The sequence below is a fragment of the Protomyctophum bolini genome, assembly GCF_963924005.1.
Source record: "Protomyctophum bolini genome assembly, chromosome: 9".
NCBI classification, from domain to species: Eukaryota; Metazoa; Chordata; class Actinopteri; order Myctophiformes; family Myctophidae; genus Protomyctophum; species Protomyctophum bolini.
Window position 1 is genome coordinate 27,280,292 of NC_137870.1, and position 18,436 is coordinate 27,298,727.

An 18,436-nucleotide genomic window follows, 5' to 3' on the forward strand; every position below is an offset into this window, starting at 1 on the left:
TAGCCTGCCAACTGGCTTTGCTGTGAGTCGAGAAATTTATGCTAAATATCATGGACCCTTTGATAATGGATGATTGCAAACCTGGTGTTCATTGACGCTGAATTGATCTTAACTGTCTCGACTTGAAGGGTGATTTATACTTGGTTGTGTGCCGATGTCATGCACCAAAAGTAGCTCACCTACAAGCCAAAAATGTGCTGTGCTGCGATGCATTTTGAGCTTGGAGATCTGCAAGTTTCGGTGCTCTCCCAAGTATATAAACCAGGCGTTAGTCCAGAAAAGCCCTTGGTGATGTCAACGAGGAACACTAGCCACTTATCAAACATTGCAGACTGAAGTACAATCCAGCTGGAAATGACGCGTTGTACAACGATGACAAGAATAATCATGTCTTCAGTCAAAAACCAATCCATCTGCATTCCTGGATAGGGTTTTGAGAATGACTTAAGATTGCGTGACGCCGTTATATTTAGCAAAAGTTCCTCATTCTTTGTGTCTGAGTACACCCCTCTACTCTGATCTGATTCATTTACAAAGACTATTTGCATTAAGTTAGTTGTACGAATGATCTAATCAAGGTGAGGCTGATTGATTGTAAATTACGTCTTCTGGAAGTTTATCATTATTAGGGTTAATGTGGCAGTTGCTTGCTTGTTGAAAGGATGTAGATTTTCTTTCTGTAGTAGATCTTAACATTTTGAGTTGGCGATCACACCGAGAAGTATCACTACAGAGGCAACTGCTTCAATAATGCATTTTAGGCAGCTATGAAAACGGGTCAAAATAGCTCAGAGTAGTGCTTTTAATAAACATTGGTCACTTTGTTAGCATCAAACGTGATCAAGGCACAAAGGAAGTATGCCTTTTGCTTGATTTAATTGACTGACTGGCCCTAATTGTGACTGAGATAAAGATTTTCACTTGGGTAGAGGTACTTGCTTGGATCTGCGGCATTGCACTGTGCTAGGCTCATGTGAATAGGTGCTTTTCACGCAGAAGAAAGCAACAGACAAGCAAATAAACCACATTAGTTTCAAGAGTGTGCCCGATTGTTTCTCTGCCAGTCAGATCACCCACGCCTTCCCTACTTGAATTCTCGGATCTCATTGAAAATGAATACTAGGCAGATCAGTCACTTCCCGTGTGAAAAGACCTGAGAACATTTAAAGTTTGACTCGTACCAGACCCACAGGAAAACAACAGATTTTTCCAGGCATCACATTTCTCATTGTCAAGAGAGAATTTGGATTATGCCAGTCCCAACTTCTCTCAAGATATGTCCACGTCACACTAACCTCAAAGGTTTATTGCTTTTGATGAGAAATGGAAGACGGAAACAAACAAAGTGTAAATAGATTTACTTAGGCCAGAGAATTAACTTGACCTTTGAGTACAGTAAAGTGTGTCCCGTGGCTGGAGCAGCCAAATCCATTCCTGACTAATACCTCTACAAGGAGCCCTGAAGTGATGGTCCTCACTGGTGATATTTAAAAAGGAAGGCTGCTGCCCAGAAACCTGCTGCCGCTGGTATTCCTGAGAGGGCCTGAACCGGCTTTAACAAATTACCTTTTAATAAAAAGAAGGTTGGCGAAGCTGAAAATAAATAGAAAAACAAATGGTGCTCTTCTCTTTTGGCTCCGAACAAACGGACTGGAAGTCCACACAAACCCTTGAGCATAAGTGGAAAAAATGTGAGATTACAGATATGTCCCTGATACTGCCAAGAAAGTCACCTGCCCCCTACAACTCAGGCTGTAACTCCTTGTACATGTTGGCACTATGCTAGACCCTGCGGTGCCAACAAACATTCTCTTCACGGGGCAAGATGTGGAGCTGAAGAGAGAACAGCAAACACTTGTCACGGACCAGCTGCACCTTGGCAACAAGAGAGATAGTAAAAGAACGTTTTCATACAGAGACCGGTATAAAGTTAGTGAACATTTGGGTCATTCTACCGTGAATTACAGCAGTACTGTTCCACAAGCCGAATTAAGTGAGCATATCGACTTACATGTAGTTAAATCTCCCTGTGGAGTTTTGATGTCATTTTGTATCTATGAGCAGAAACATTCCAGTAATCATTTCTAATCGCAGGGAAATAATGCACGTTAGTACTAAGTACTAGTTTCATCCACTTTGCGAATTGTAAAGAATCTACCTGACGATGTGTTGAGGTGGGTGAATACATGTCCAGTTTGTGTGCATGTTAGAGAAGGGTCAGGCACTTGAGTTGGACGAGAATGTAGTGCATAGCGATTATCAGATCACATGAGCAGACTGGTCCATCTTGATTTTTAATGCGGCTATCGATGATAAAATGTTTTTAATAATTCCCATCTGCTGTGTCAGTCAGTATCAGGCTCAGGGAACATGACAGCAGACAGCCAGGGATCAGAAGAAGACTGTGAAACAGAGCTCCTGGCATATCCCGGGCATCGTTTTGACTTCACATTTTCCCCTCGTCATCCCCTCCCTCTCTCAAACGGGCCCAGCTGCCGCGGTGGCGCTCCGGGAGAACTGGAGGAGTCCGCATGCATGAACTTTCTTCTGAAGCAAGCTGGCTGGCTGGCAGCACTTAGATCATTAGCTCCCATACAAAACAATAATTCCAAGCCCCCCTTCCTTCCCTGAGCGTGTTGTGTGGACATAGAACAGACATTACGCACTGGGATTTTCCTCATTAAACATCCACGCTTTCATGCCAACAACCACATCTAGTAATTAACAATCTACCTAATCCTGAACATGGTCCGTTTATAATGTTATACTGTAGCTGTATGACTGTGTGGGGGAGTCATACACTATAGTTATGTGTTTTTCTCAGATGGCAGAATATCATCTCTCATAATGAAATGTCCATTCTTAAACCAATGTTTTCTCTTCCGTCTTCCTGACAACCCTGCTGGACAAAACGCATGTTTGGCAGCTAGGCCTGCTTACTGTACAGTGTTAAAAACAAGCTTTGAAACGAAAAACAAAAAAAACAGATGAAAAATCGTGTATAGATCTCAGGATCCACATGGGAATGCTGTTGCTCCAATGTGGATCTGGGCCATCTATGACATCAGTCAGCTATAACGTACAGTATATGGTGTATAGTATGACACCAACGGCAGCCCAATCCATGCCCTTTTGACTTCCATTATAAAATATATAGTTACACAATTTAAACAAAGTGTGAAACATACAGTATGTGAACCTTTTAAAAATGGCAATTTGTATACAAAGATTGCCATTGAGTGGTCCAACAGTTTGCAAGGGTAGCTCAGGAGTCAGGACACACACACACACACACACACACACACACACTCACACACACACACTCACACACACACACACACACACACACACACACACACACACACACACATACAGTACACCTCCTATAGACAACTAGCCTCCTGTAGAGCCATGCCGTAAAAATCGGCAAATGTACTACATTTCCACAGCTGGAAGAAACCAGGAACAATATGTTGTGAGGCTGCGAGTTTCTTAAAAAGCTGCCCAGAATTTGCAACAATGATGAAAAGTTGTTATATTATTCTTAAATTTTGTACAGTTACCAGAATGCTTGCAGCTACAGTAAAGGTGCCCATATTGGTTTCAATGCAGAATATTAACAATAAAAAGAATCCACATGGGGTCAAAACCTTTGGCCACTCCAACATCTCTCCATTCGTCCCAATGATGTATTGATTCGGTTTTTTTTAAGATTAATGTTTGGCATTTCTGCAGATGGTGACAGGGAGAGAGATGGGATGGCATGCAGTAAAGAGACTCTCAGGCTGGATTAGAACCCTGGCCTGGGCTGCAGGACGGACTGGAGCCTTATTCATGGAGGTATGTGATGTGTACCTTACATTAAAGGTGAGCCACCTGGGTGACACCGGGTGAAGTTGCTTAAATGTTCTTTTCAGGCCAAGGACTCCGGCCACTCTAGCCCTGAGCCACTGCTGCCTGTTGGATTCATGTTCATGTGGATTTTCAGACCTTAACCCTAAACCGTCAATACTTGGTAAACTTGACCTTTCACTCTGTACATAGTCTGCTCTTTTTCCCCTCTAAACCAACCTCTTTGCCGAAAATAGCCGATTGTGAGGCATTGTGAGTTTGTAGATCTGTTATTTTTTGCTAAAGTTCTCCTCAGAATAGGGATGCTATAGTGGTTCAAGTGGTTAATGTAAAAATAAATATCCAATCACACACCGGCAGCCCTGTAGTAACTATAGAGGTTGATGTTTGTGTGTCCTTGGCGCGTTCTTTGCTCGTGCATGAGCCAGTTTAGCCTAGAAGTGTTTTAGTGTTTTAATTTTCGTCGTCATTAGTGATATTTTGGTAACGTTTCTCAGCATGTAAATGAATGATAATATGAGTTGGTTGGGTAGAGTGGCACTTATTAAAATGAACATACTGCGAAGGTTATTATATCCACTACAAATTATTCCTATTTTCCTCTCAAGTAAGGTGGTTAAGATTTTTGAAGGCTGCATATTGGCTCACCTTGTTTATTTGGAGCAAGAGAAGGCCCAGGTTGAAACAACACAATTACAACTGTCTGGCTCTGAAGGTGGGCTAGACCTCCCCAATATAAAAATGGTATCAATACTACAGGTAGCGGCACAATTAGGATTTGTAGCGGCATGGTTAAAGGCAGAGCAGCTTTCAATCTGTCAGTATGAACCTCAACTGTATGTTCCTTTCTCAAATGTTGCCCAAATTTGGAGTCATACGTCATTGATGACTGATGTCAAAGGCTGGTCACATAAAGTCCGAGATCAGCATTGGATCCAAGTCCGAGCTCCAGATTGGAGCAACGTCGTTCTCATGTGGTCCCAAGGTCCACATGATTCGATTTTCTTTCTGTGAGGAAAATCCTCACATTAAATTCAAAATGTCAAGCCTTTCCTTTGAGTTGTACAACAAATGAGAGAGTACAATTCATCTGGCATTGATGCATACATCAAATGCCATTGCATCTACAGGTGAAAACATGTCTGTAATTTAGTACCGAATTATTCTCAATCAGTGTCTGAAAATATGCATTAGTATATTCCCACGCTGATGTTCTAATGAAGCACTCAAATATCAATATTTATTAAATATGCATTAGTATATTCCCACGCTGATGTTCTAATGAAGCTCAAATATCAATATTTATTGCCTTGGTATGACCATAAAGACAACAGTTATTCCGGAAAATGCAGAGCTCTTGTGTTGACGTTTCAATTAAAACCCAATTAGTGGGATTTATAATGCTCTCTTGAGCTTTGTGCAAGGATTACTGAATAACTGCGTGGTTTCAGCTGGTCATGTTTAAGCCCCTATTTATTCTTCATCGTCTAACGACGTCGCAGAGATCCGAAGACTCGTTTGGGCAAAGGATAAATTGCAGTTTGAGTTTCATGCAATAACGGCTGTGAATTAGTGGTAGTCCTACCTGTCCACAATCAGTATCTAAATGTCTTGATAGAAGAGCAGGGAGACCAAATACACACAGACTGGTCAAAATAACATTGTATTGACCAAAACAAAAGGATGGATTCAGCTGGCCTGTTCTGACATCAGACGTCTGCATATACTCCCTATTTGGGCATGCCTGACAAACAACTCCATATATGGGCATAAAAAGGACACAGACACAATATCTGGGTGGGGCATTCATTTCCAACTTGCAACGTTCCAAGTAGGCCAGTCAGTGCCTAGTGTCAACAATATCTGATCTACAACTTGATGTTAGCTTGTAGATGTGTTTCTTGTCACCAATCATTTACCACAGGGAATAAATTAGGCTTTAACCTCCTTGGCATGTGTAAATAGGACAGTGTCGCACAGCAACGTGTCGGATCAGGGTTATAATTAACAACAGGAATGGAGAATTGAGTGTTGGCCTGTACATGTTTGTAGCACATTGGAAATGGTACAAGAAGGGCTTCAGAGCTGGAATGAAATTTGTGGCGCCTTCGAGGCTTAAGGCCGCTGATCAAACATTAAGCTCTTTCCCCAATTTGACCGTTCTCCATGACTGGAGAAGTTGAAAGCACGGTCGGAATGATAAATCGTATAATCCAGTGATTCCCAAACCTTTAAGCTCGAAACCCCAAAAGAGAAATTTGACCCGGGACACAAACTAGTGAAATAGAAGATATGCAAGGTTACAACAATGTTGTTGTAGATCTGCTATTTTCACGTCTTTTCCCTCCCTAATTTATGGATTTTTTTTCTTTAATGGGATTCGTTAACAAGAACTTACAGAGAAATAATTTAGACATAATGATGAGACGTGGATCTGCTCTCTCCTTGCAAATGCGCTGGGAACTCTTTCTTTTTGGCTACAAAATAGGGGTAAAGTTACTGTCCACCACCGCAGAGTCCCGGGGATTGGAATCCACTTGCGGTGCATGCAGATTTTGGCAGAGCATCTATAGTTGACACATTTGGCCGCTTTCGGCAGAGGGAAGCCAGGGGGGTGATCTCAAGGACGGGCTGGGGGCAGCACCTGTCAGGCTCTACAGTGCATCCTTCTCCCGGTGAGAGCTCTTCACTGGCAGGTGAGCTATACACTGATACATCAGTGACAACACAGAAATGTGTTGTGTGTCTATAAATACAATATATAAGGACTATATATTGCGCATGACTGATAGATCTGTGATCAAATCAATTCTATATTGATTAGTTATGGATAGTTATTACATCCTTCAAGTTCACAGACAGCGTCATGTTTTCATCCCTTGGGCTCCTTCTGGTATGTAAACAATATGAGATAGCACTGTTAACCTTGGAAGAAGTTTACCGTATATGCCTTTAGAGTTGCCTGCTTAAAATGTCAACAACCTTGTAGTTTCCCTGGGAACTATAGGCAATGATGATGGTTGACGTGATGATGCTTAATGCAACCAGACGTACCATAATATGTACTGTATATACCAGTAAGACACGCAAACGCAGGAAGCGAACGCAGCTCGTACATATTTGGGTTTTTTAAAGATTTATTTTTAAGTTATTTTTTTAAGTTAAGTACTTAGCCATAACCATATAAGGAGTCCCCAAAGCAGCTATATGTCCAAATATGGAGTGTGTTGCATCAATCACAAACAAATCACTCGGCTCCATATATGGGCACAAAGGGGGGACACACGGACAGACATGATCTGCTAGGTCTCATAGTAAGTGCTCACTGCGTTCGCAAACACTGTATCAATGTTTAACACGTCAGAAGAACATATCTGGAACTATGCCTTTCCCAACACAACGAGAAGTTTCCTCTCTGTCATTGATTTGGGCCGAAGGTCACAGTTATATTTTTTTGTCCGTCAGTCACTCAAAACCCCCATACATGGGGAAAGCCCCCATATATTGTGACCCGGTCTCGTGACATCACTATAACATCAAGGATGATAGTAAATCAGGGATCATAGTAAATGCGTCCTGCTGTCACAATTAAGCCCATATATGGAGATCCCTGATGTTATCAATATCAAAAAAGTGCACGTGCGTGCATGCACTTTTTTGACATGGCTGAAACCAAATAATTATTAATGGTGTAAGGGCTGAAACCATGCCCAAATTTGGAGTCATACATCGAGAAAACTGATGTCATATATCAGCTATTCGCAACTTGTGCGCCATGAGTTATATTTTGTTTAAAACAAATTCATGAAACTAAACGAGTAAGACGCGCGAACGCGGGAAGCGAACGCAGCTGAGACCCTGCAGATCATGTCTGTCTGTCTGTGTGTCTGTCCCGCTGTTACTGTATATGTGGACCTGGCCCCTTTTGTGCCCATATATGGAGCTGAGTGGACCTGGCCCCTTTTGTGCCCATATATGGAGCTGAGTGATTGCTGATGCAACACACTCCATATTTGGATAGCGGGACAGACAGACGGACACACGGACACACACACAGACAGACAGACAGACAGACAGACATGATCTGCTAGGTCTCATAGTAAGTGCTCACTGCGTTCGCAAATATATATTCCATCCATTCTTGAGTTGTCCTCACTGAACATTGGAAGGTTGTGCGTTTTAAGGGAGGGGTGTGTCGGAGCCATAATAAACCTTTCAAAAGGGCAGGTGACTTTTTTGTTGAGAGGCAAATAACAGCTTGTCCTATAAGTGGTGGATACCAAGGATATGTATATTTGGTGGTGGTGATTTTTCTTTGGTGCTGGGCGGCTAAAATCGGTTTACAGGCAAAAGCCCTGGTTTCTGTTACTGAAGAAAATGTACGAGCCATTTACAGTACCTATTGGAATGTTCAGCTGGTGATACAGCTGAATCCTCAAGAGCAAGACGCAGAAGCAACGCAGGTCCTCTAACAATTTATAAATTACGTCTGGAAGAAGAAAACCTGCAGATGCTGTGATGACGCATATGTAGAACAATGCTGGCTTTTCTTTGTTGTTATGGTGTGAGAGTGTACACATTACATTAATTTAATTAGCGAATAATTTGGAAGCATGCTGAGGAACCAGCATTCTAAATATTTGGATAAATGGTTGATGCTGTACAGGACAATTGTAAAAGGTCCCTCGAATCCAATTTGTTTTCTTGTTTTAGGAGGATCTTGTCTGGACAAAACAGGTGTGTGGAAGTAATGGGGATACTGTTGATGAAGATGGGCCGCAAGGAGCCCATAGGGGCTTAGCTGCTGACAGAAGGGACATGTATTTTACCTTACACATCAAATCTGGGGCACTCATTATCCAATTTAATTGTACAATATTATACAGCTACAACTGTATAAAACTATACATACAACATTACATGTAAAGTTCTGACATTTTCAACATTGTTCTACATATGCGTCATCACGGCATCTGCAGGTTTTCTTCTTCCAGACGTCATTTATAAATTGTTAGAGGACCTGCGTAGCTTCTGCTTCTTGCTCTGGAGGATCCAGCTGTATCACCAGCTGAACATTCCAATAGGTAAATGGCTCGTACATTTTCTTCAGTAACAGAAACCAGGGGTTTTGCCTGAAAACAGATTTTAGCCGCCCAGGGCCAAGGAAAAATCACCAGCACCAAATATCCATATCCTTGGTATCAACCACTCCAAGTAGGACAAGCTGTTATTTGTCTATCAACAAATCAGTCACCTGTCGTTTTCAAAGGTTTATTATGGCCTCCCACACCCTCATCTCCCTTAAAACGCACAACCTTCCAATGTTCTAATACAGTAAAATATTTTTTTACAGTATTTTACACTTTTAATGATTTAATAACGTGGAACTTGATCTACAGAGTGGTTCCAATGTGGAGACATCAGTCAACCTTTTTTAGATCAGTGCCCATTATTGAAAATGATTCATCATTGATCAATCACAATGAATATACTTTTGGATAAAACAGTATATTCATAAAAACACTTTAGATTATTTTTAAGAGCCTGCCTGCTTGCTCAGGGGATCTATTTTGGACGTCTTAACGGTTAGCTGGTAACAGACGGACGCTTAATGGTACACCTCAGCACCCCTCCATGCATTTGTTTATACCCATGGGTACATCCATCCACCATAAAGGATGGTTGCCAATCACCATCTGTCTTGACGGCTGCAGGTGCTTCATTGGCTTCATGCTGGCCAATTGAAACAGTCATCACTACAGCAACAGCTGTAACGGGCAACCTAATTAACTCACTGCAACCCAATATCCCCATGGGGTGTGTGTGTATGTGTGAGAAATGTATAACAGTATTGAATCAATGACATCATGTGGGGTTTGTATTTTCTTTTTATTGGCAAGTGCCTGCAACTTGTTTCTGCAGTGTTGGGATGTTTGGATTATAAAACAACATTGTGGGAATTGATCTCGGGGCAAGACACCTGCTGAAAACTAGCTTAAAGAGTTATTTCCGATTTTTTACTTAAAACTGTATATGTCTGCCTGAGTCCCATGGTGGGAGTTCTGGTCTGATTTTGGTGAATTCTAAGGCCCGATTCATACTCCTATTTTAGAGCCGAATAAAAGTCGGTTCGGCGCTGTAGAGCCTACAATTTGGGGGGGGGGGGGGGGTACCGTCCTAAAGTCATCTCTTCGGTGCTACTGAAAATTTCTGACGAGCCGAAATCATTTCGGCACTACAGCGTCGAAACAGCGGTAAAATAGGAGTATGAATCGTCCTTAAGTAGTTGCAGTCATTTGGTGGGGGGGCTGGGGGGCATTTAATTGGTTCCACTCATTAAAAATAAATTAATCCACAAAACTTTGTATTTGTATTGTTTACCTATTTCTATCATATAGCGCAACTTTTGTTGCACTATATGATATGAAATATGATCTACAAATCTACGACCAGCACTACTTAATATTCACCAAAACCAGACCAGAACTCCCACCATGGGACTCAGGCAATACATTTTTTCAGAGGGTCCCCAACTACAAAGGTAGTTAACATAGCATAACAATCATTTTAACTACTTTATCCATTTATATGTTGGCAATTCAAAAATATCAAGTTAACAGCGCATCACTGCGAGCTTGTACTGTTTTTTCTTTTTTTATATCATCATCATCATCATACTATAATTCTAACAATGTCTGAATGTCTGTCTGTCTGTCTGAATGTCAGAATGGACAATTGTTTGATGGTGATTTAAAAAGCCAACAGTAAAGGAGCCCTCAACCGCATGGTTAGGTACAGTATGTCCACAGCCAAATTATATCAATGTGGGGCTTCTTGGCACGATAAGATTTGCAACTATAAAAACGCTTCATTTTTATTTTTGGGGTTAAGGTTATGATGATACTCTTGCAGGGATCCTGGAGAAGGCCTGGGAGTATGCATATGGACCATAATTATATGGAGGTCTTAACGGAGCCCTTTTTTCGATTTGACACATTAATGATTAATAATGAATTTATTAGTGGATTAAAAAATGCGAAAATGGGTATTGTACTGTCAATATGACATGAATATGAATGCAAAGTAGTGGTTGATGTGTGGACATGCTAGCTTTTGTTGTGCATGGTGAGATGTGTGCAAACGGTGTGCTTTGGTATAGGAGAAGACGAACAAAGGATGCAACATTTATTAGTGAATTAAAAACGCACTGGGCGCAGTACCCCCCACGGCCACAAGAGGGGGGGAAATATCTCACAACGGGTAAGGGCTAGTCACTATAATTCTAACAATGTCTGAGTGTGTGTCTGACTGTGTGTGTGTGTGTCTGTGTGTCTGTGTGTCAGAAACACTGCCGTAGCTCCTTACTGCCTGCACCAATCACTCCCAATGAATATGGAGGGCGTAACGAAGCCCTTTTTTTGATTTGACACATTCATGATTATTAATGAATTTATTAGTCAATTACAACTTATTGTAATATATTATTAGATATAATGTATTTTATACTTAAAATGTATTTTGTATCGCCCGTTTTCAAGACCCATAAAATATGGAAAACTTTTCTCACCATTCTAATACGAATGCCAAAGTTGCACAACTGTTTGAGCAAAGTTCTGGCCCTCAAAATTGTGATTTAAAAAAAGGCATAGTAGAAAAACAACTCCTTGTATTTCATTAGGGCTTCCGCACTGGTCCAGTCCTCGGGCCCTAACTAATGAAAAATTCTAAACTATAATAAAGCTTGGTTCACAGAATGGCTGCATATCAGCCAGAGTGAGGCCTGCCAACGGCACCTGTCTTGTTCTCAGCCAACTGCAGATTCTAAGGCTATTGGTATGTGATAAACAAATTATCCACCCCGGAATTCGCCGGTGCCTTCGTTATCCTATACTCGTCTCGGTGCACGGCTGCATCATTAGCCCCCGCATGCTGGTCAGGCTGACACACCGGAGCCCTCAACCGCATGGTTAGGTACAGTATGTCCACAGCCAAATTATATCAATGTGGGGCTTCTTGGCACGATAAGATTTGCAACTATAAAAACGGTTCAGGATTTGTAAAGTCTTAGGGTTAAGATTGTTCCCAAAGGTCAGCACCTCAACTAACCTGTTTGTTGTTGGTGTGTGTTACTGTTCCTCCTACAGTGTAAGTGAATGTATCAGAGTTGTAGGCTCAATGAGACCTCTGCTGGTGGTATACTGTATAGTGGGGGCCAGGGAGGGGCAATTGGAAGACAACAAATTTAATTTTAATTCAAATAACTTTCATGACATTATTATGGCACTTTTCAAAAAACATTTCGAAACAGCTAACCTAATGCATACACACAGTACATAGTTATTATACTGTAGCACCAAATTGAGTGTAATCTGGTTAAAGCACTCATGAGCGTGACCTGTTATAGAGATATGAAACAGAGTTGGATTCACGTGGCAGAGCATTTGATTCTGGGGTGGAAGGCCTGTGGAGTGGATAGGTTGGAGTGAACCTGAGGTTCATTTGGAAACATCACAAAGCAAGACAGGACCCGCTGAGAGGGACCATAGGCTCATTGATTTGGGTTTGTGGAATTCACGTTGAAGTCTTCCGGAGGAGAGAATCTAAATTTAAAGTTTTTTTTTGCTGTACAGTACATCCTCAAAGAGACCCTGACACACACCGTAGCACAGGGAGGAGCATTGTTTTATCTGATGTGATCTCAGTCTAGACAAACATCCGACCTGGCAGAGTGTGACTTTTAGCAGCTGCCCAGGGAATGTTCTGGCCCAGCCCAGAGAACACACCGTGTGTGGACTGGACACCAAGCAGGCAGGCCTGTGTCCTTACTGATGGTGGTTTGTCTCTAAATGGACAAAACGTTAGATCAGTGATTCTCAACGTGGGCGTATGCAGCAGGGTTCCATGGAGTCCCCAGCAAAAAATTGTGAGAATCTAAATCACTTTAGATTCTAACATATTTTGCTATTTGACAATAGCTGATCTATTAGCTCAGGACGTGTCGCAATGTGACATGATATGAACGTGTATTTTAACAAACAAAAATCTGGAGGTCAGGCTCAGCAGCTAATTACATATTAATTTGGTGGTCCTCCACATGAGAGCCACTGCGCTAGATATTGTGGAGCTGAAAGGTTGAAAATGAGGCCACAAAAGTCAATTCAGCCACAATATTCAACAGGGACAGAACACCTTGTGATCTATTTCTGAATGGATGCATTTGCACCTCTCCATTGGGCCTGCCGCCTGACTCTAATGCACCTTCACACGTAGTATACAGGACAATCATTCATCCAGTTTAAACACATAGCCCTATTTTATACTTAGTTTACATTGGTGTCTAAAAATGTGCTAATTCTTAACAGTTTTATGTATAATTACATTATTACATTATGTATAATAATAATAATAATATAATATGTCATATGGATGACATTGTTTGATGGTGATTTAAAAAGCCAACAGTAAATCTGCCAACCTCTGCCGACATCTCCCATAATATAAAGATACAGTACAGGTTAGGTTAGGTCACTTCCTCTCTCGCTCCACTCTGGCTTCTGTGATTTGTTGTTATAAGACACAACTGAACGCCCAACATTCTCAAAAGATTATGTCTTAGATTCTCAGTCGGCAGTCCAGGTTTTGTGTGAATATCAACTTTACTTTGATGCTGAGCTACCCATGAAATCCCCGTTTTATAACTGAAGCGACACCTTCCTCCTTTCATTTTTATTTTTGGGGTTAAGGTTATGATGATACTCTTGCAGGGATCCTGGAGAAGGCCTGGGAGTATGCATATCCAGTCTACACCCGACAGATAAGAAGATATTACAGTTAAATAAGTACTGGGGTCTCTATACTTAAGTTGCTGCTAATTCTGTTAAAATGGCATATCAGGTTGAATGTACAGTATCTTCCCTTGAGGCAGAAGCCCAGCATAGCCTGGCAGCCTGCCCCTCGCTGCCGGGAATGTAAAGATGATGAAATAAGAAAACCGTTTTTACTGCTGCATGACAATCTCCCTAAATGTGGAGATGATGGTGTCCTGCATCTGAGCACAGACATCTGTTACAGTATATGTAATTAATGATAACAGGATGCTGATTATAAACAGACCATGCACAGCCAAGACGGCATGTCCACCATTGTGGTCAAAATGCAAAACTTCCATGTGCATTAGCAAATGTCCTATTCTAAATCTTTGGAGTAGAGAGTCATTCTTTAAACTCTTCATTTTTTCCTTCTGTTTTAACATTCATTTGGCTTCCAGCTAATCCCTTAGCTTACATTATTGCTGCCTGTAGGAAACCAAAGACAGGGTCATGACCTGCTCTCACATTTTGTACATGTTTGATAATTACACGCTAGGCCTACATAGTTCTTGGTTCACATTCATCAGTGTGATGAAAGCCATTTACCCAGTTAAGTGATATCATACCGTATTTCTTTTGCTGCCGCGTTTCCAGAAAGTCTTCATTTTCCAATGAAGGGAGAGTTTTAACCTCTTAGACCTTACTTCCTTGACCAGGGTCTCGCAGGGGGTCTACTTATCTATACTATCCTTTAAGACCCTCTAGTCTACAGTCTACACCATGGGTCTGTACAGGGGTACAGGGGTCTATACTTATCTATACTATCCTTTAAGACCCTCTAGTCTAATGGGTCTTTAACAGGGGGTCCTTACAGCAACTACTACTAAAATGACTTGAATCACTTGATGTGAATGCTCTGATGAAGGCTCATAGCCCAAACGTGTAAGAGTTCCTTTTTGGTGTGTGCCAATAAAGAAATGGAAATGTGAGTACTTTATCCGCCATTTATTTATTTATTATAGATACAGATATGAGCCATTGAAAATCCTACTTTGACTGGAGGTAAATTGGGGCCGTTTCATATATGGTGTAAAGGGGGGCGGGGGGGGTTCGGGGGGTAAGAAATATACGTATGTAGCTGGCAGATAAGGTCCCATGGGACTTTTTTTTCTGACCTCAATTGCAGAACATTCAGTGTTTGTAGGTAATGTATATAATCTTTATTTAACCAGGATAAATCACATCCAGTTTCGAGACCTCATTTTCAAGTGAGACACGGCAAGGCCAAAGCAGTACAACACAATACAACAAGGGACAAGACAAAACATTACACAACCCCATGAAATACAAAGAGTAGACTCTCATAATGATCATCCCAAAAATAATATGCATATAGTCAAAGAACAACAATGAGAATCAGTACAAGATGTGTTTGATTTAGTCTACCTTGCATATGGCACTTGCACTTGTTTGCCTTTTATTATATTTTATAAAACATATCCAGAATAGGGACGCTAAGGTTGATGTGGTTAATGGTAGGAAATGCTGACTTTTCTGCGAACCTCTCTCAGGCTCTTGCAGAACGTGCATGTTCTCTTTTCTTTTTCTGAGATGAGGAGAATTTGATTAAGATGTTTACATGCGTGATAAAAAAAGAGAATTTTCCATTTGTTATTCTTCTTTACACGCACCCTTGTGCATTCCAATTATTGATTGAATACATCAGCAGCATGCTTCCCTCAAGGTTACAGTTTCCTCATTTCTAGGTATTTCATGTTGCTGCCATCGTCTCCGCAAATTAACCTTTTGGTGTTGAGGCTGAATGTACTTATAGCTGTACTATGTAATTTTCCTCTTCTACCCTAGATTTGGACCCGATTGTGTGTGCTAATATTTGACCATTGCGTTAGTAGAGCCTGCCTGGTTGCTCAGGGGATGAATTGAATCCTGTGTATAGGTGAAACATGACTTTTGACACATCTAAATGTCTCAATAGAGAGAAGGGAGATAAAAGTAAAATGTATTCATTAAAAAAAGTTACATAGTGCCTCTTTAAAGTGACTACTGTACATAATAAACTTTTTTGTGATAAAGATTTACAAACAAATATAAAACAATGTGGATTATGCTATGTAGTGTATACTGTATACTATAGTATACATTTAGTATTGTTATTTCACTTATTGACATAATTAGATGGAGACGTTTAAATCAGGGGTTCTCAACCTTTTTGGCTGGGGACCCCCGGAAATTCTTTGGCCATGCCTCGTTGTCTGCCCGACAACAGCGTTATAATAAGTCAAACTGGCTCTGGTAAAGCTGTTCTCATGTGGATATCCAGATCCAGATGATTCGTTTTTATTAGAACATTGTCATCTTCTCTATTTCACTGTGTGTGTGTGTGTGTGTGTGTGTGTGTGTGTGTGTGGGGGGGGGGGGGGTGTTTAGCTGCTGATGTTAAATATATGGGATATATTCATCCATCACTCATCCCCCTCATAATATCGAATTATTGGCATGAAACCATGGAAGAGAGAGAAGCTTTTATTAGGTTATAGTTTAAATTACTAGTTATTGCAGCAGTAACTTTTAATCTGCCCAAGGCCTTTATGACAGTTTATATGGTGCTCTCCTGTCTAGCAGAGTGATGCTTGGGTCAGTATTTATAGGTTCTTATTTGGATTGGATGTTTGGAGCCGAGACAAAGACCCAGACAGGCTTCCTTCGCTATGGCCGCCACCACCACCACTCGCTGTTTGTCAGGTCTCATCAGGTTCAGGGAGACGAACAGCATAATCATGTTCAGTGTGTTTTCTACGTCATTGTTTAAAAAGAAAAAAGAAACAACTATATATTATGTTGACTGCGGGGTCCCCCAGGGCAATCTCTGCTTGGCCCTCTCCTTTTTGCCCTCCATTGTGATTGATCGAATACTTTATTAACAGTTTGCAAAAAGTACAGCGGCACAATTATACAATGCTGAAAGGATAACACAAAAAGCCCTGAGGGCTTCTGATCCAGCAATTTTTATGCTGAATGTTTGAGTGGTGGTTAATCCACTTTCAACCTGGAGTCCCTATTTCCCTATTTCTATAGGTGAACAATTTGTGAACTTGTAGATTTTCACCGAATGTTGTTCATCCCAAAGTAGGCATGCTATAGGGTTCACGTGGTTTAGTATCCTGAGGACAACTTTATTTGGGAGTGCCTGTAAGCAGTTAGAAACTCTGACCCCGATGATGACTTGGGGGCCTTCTTCGATATATAAAGTGTCATGTGCGATCGTTTTCGATAATCATGCATCTTCTGAAGCTTATGTAAACGGAGCACACGCGAGAGTCCTCCTGCTTATTCAAGTGCTCAAATGAAGAAATTCAAGAACCCGTAAACATAACCAGATGACAAGCCGAACCCTGCAAAGTCCATTCGTTCTGCATCCGCCTAATTAGTCAAGGTTTGATTAGCATTTCATCATAACCATCGAAGACCTCCAACGCAGCCGGACGAAATTCACTGTAACACTGAAATGAATATGGTGTTGGGGAAACCGACAGTCAAACCCAGGCAATGTTTTGACGGACAATGAATGCTGCTTACGCCAAAGAATTTGCTACACGGCTCACTTAATGTTCATAAGCTGGTCATATCAACAAAAAGCTGTTGTTGACTTGATGTCGATGACAAGTTGTTTGCCGTTTTTATTTGAATATTTAGAAAGCGTTTTCTCCTTCTCAAAACATGATTTATCTTCCAGCATCTATAAATGTGTTGCTATCAATGTCGATAACTCCGGTTTTATGACCATCATTTACTTGATGTTGATGCTGGAATCCAGCCGGCGTTATTCTAGGTTCTGTTATCTGTAATTGCATGGCATTAAAATTGAATTATCTTCCTCTTGTGTGCTATAGCAGGGTCTCTCAAATGTTTCTGGGTGAGGATCCCCAAATAGCCATAGTCTCTGGCTACGGCACCTCTATTGCTGGCTGAAAATAGCCAATCTGCAAGTTTACAATACTGCCCTACAAGTACAAAGCCAAAGTGCAGTAACTACTAAATACAGGTTGAAAGTGATTAAACTGTCACAATGTTTTCCTTTCGGCTGTTCCCTTCAGGGGTCGCCACAGCGAATCATCTGCCTCCATCTGGCCCTGTCCTCTGCCTCCTCTTATCTCACAGTAACTAACTTCATGTCCTCTTTCACTACATCCATAAATCTTCTCTTTGATCATCCTCTAGGCCTCCTGCCTGACAGTTCCAACCTCGGCATCCTTCGACCCTTCTACCGATATATTCACTATGCCTCCTCTGTATATGTTCAAACCCCTCTGGCGTTATCTCCAAAACATCTAACATCCCTCGGATCATGTACTGATTCCGGATCCTATCAGTGCGACTGTCTGTAAACCATTGAACATACAGTAGCTGGTCTCACCACCGCCTTGTACACATTCCCTTTGATTCTTGCTGATAGTTTCCTATCAGACAACACACCTGACCCGACACTTTTCTCCACCTGTTCCAACCTTGACCCTCTAAGTAGGCCTACACCAGCTTTACCTCTACTCCCTGTAACCTCATTGGGTGCCTCTCATTCAGTCTTGCTGCAGTTAACCTTCAATCCTCTCCTTTCCAGGGCATATCTCTACCTCTCTAGATTGTACTCTACCTGCTCACTGCTCTAACTAATTGTATGAATTGAATTAAAATGAAATAAATATTTTTCCTCTCCTTTCCAAAAAGTGGGGTCCAGGTACCCTGTGGGGGTTCTCTAA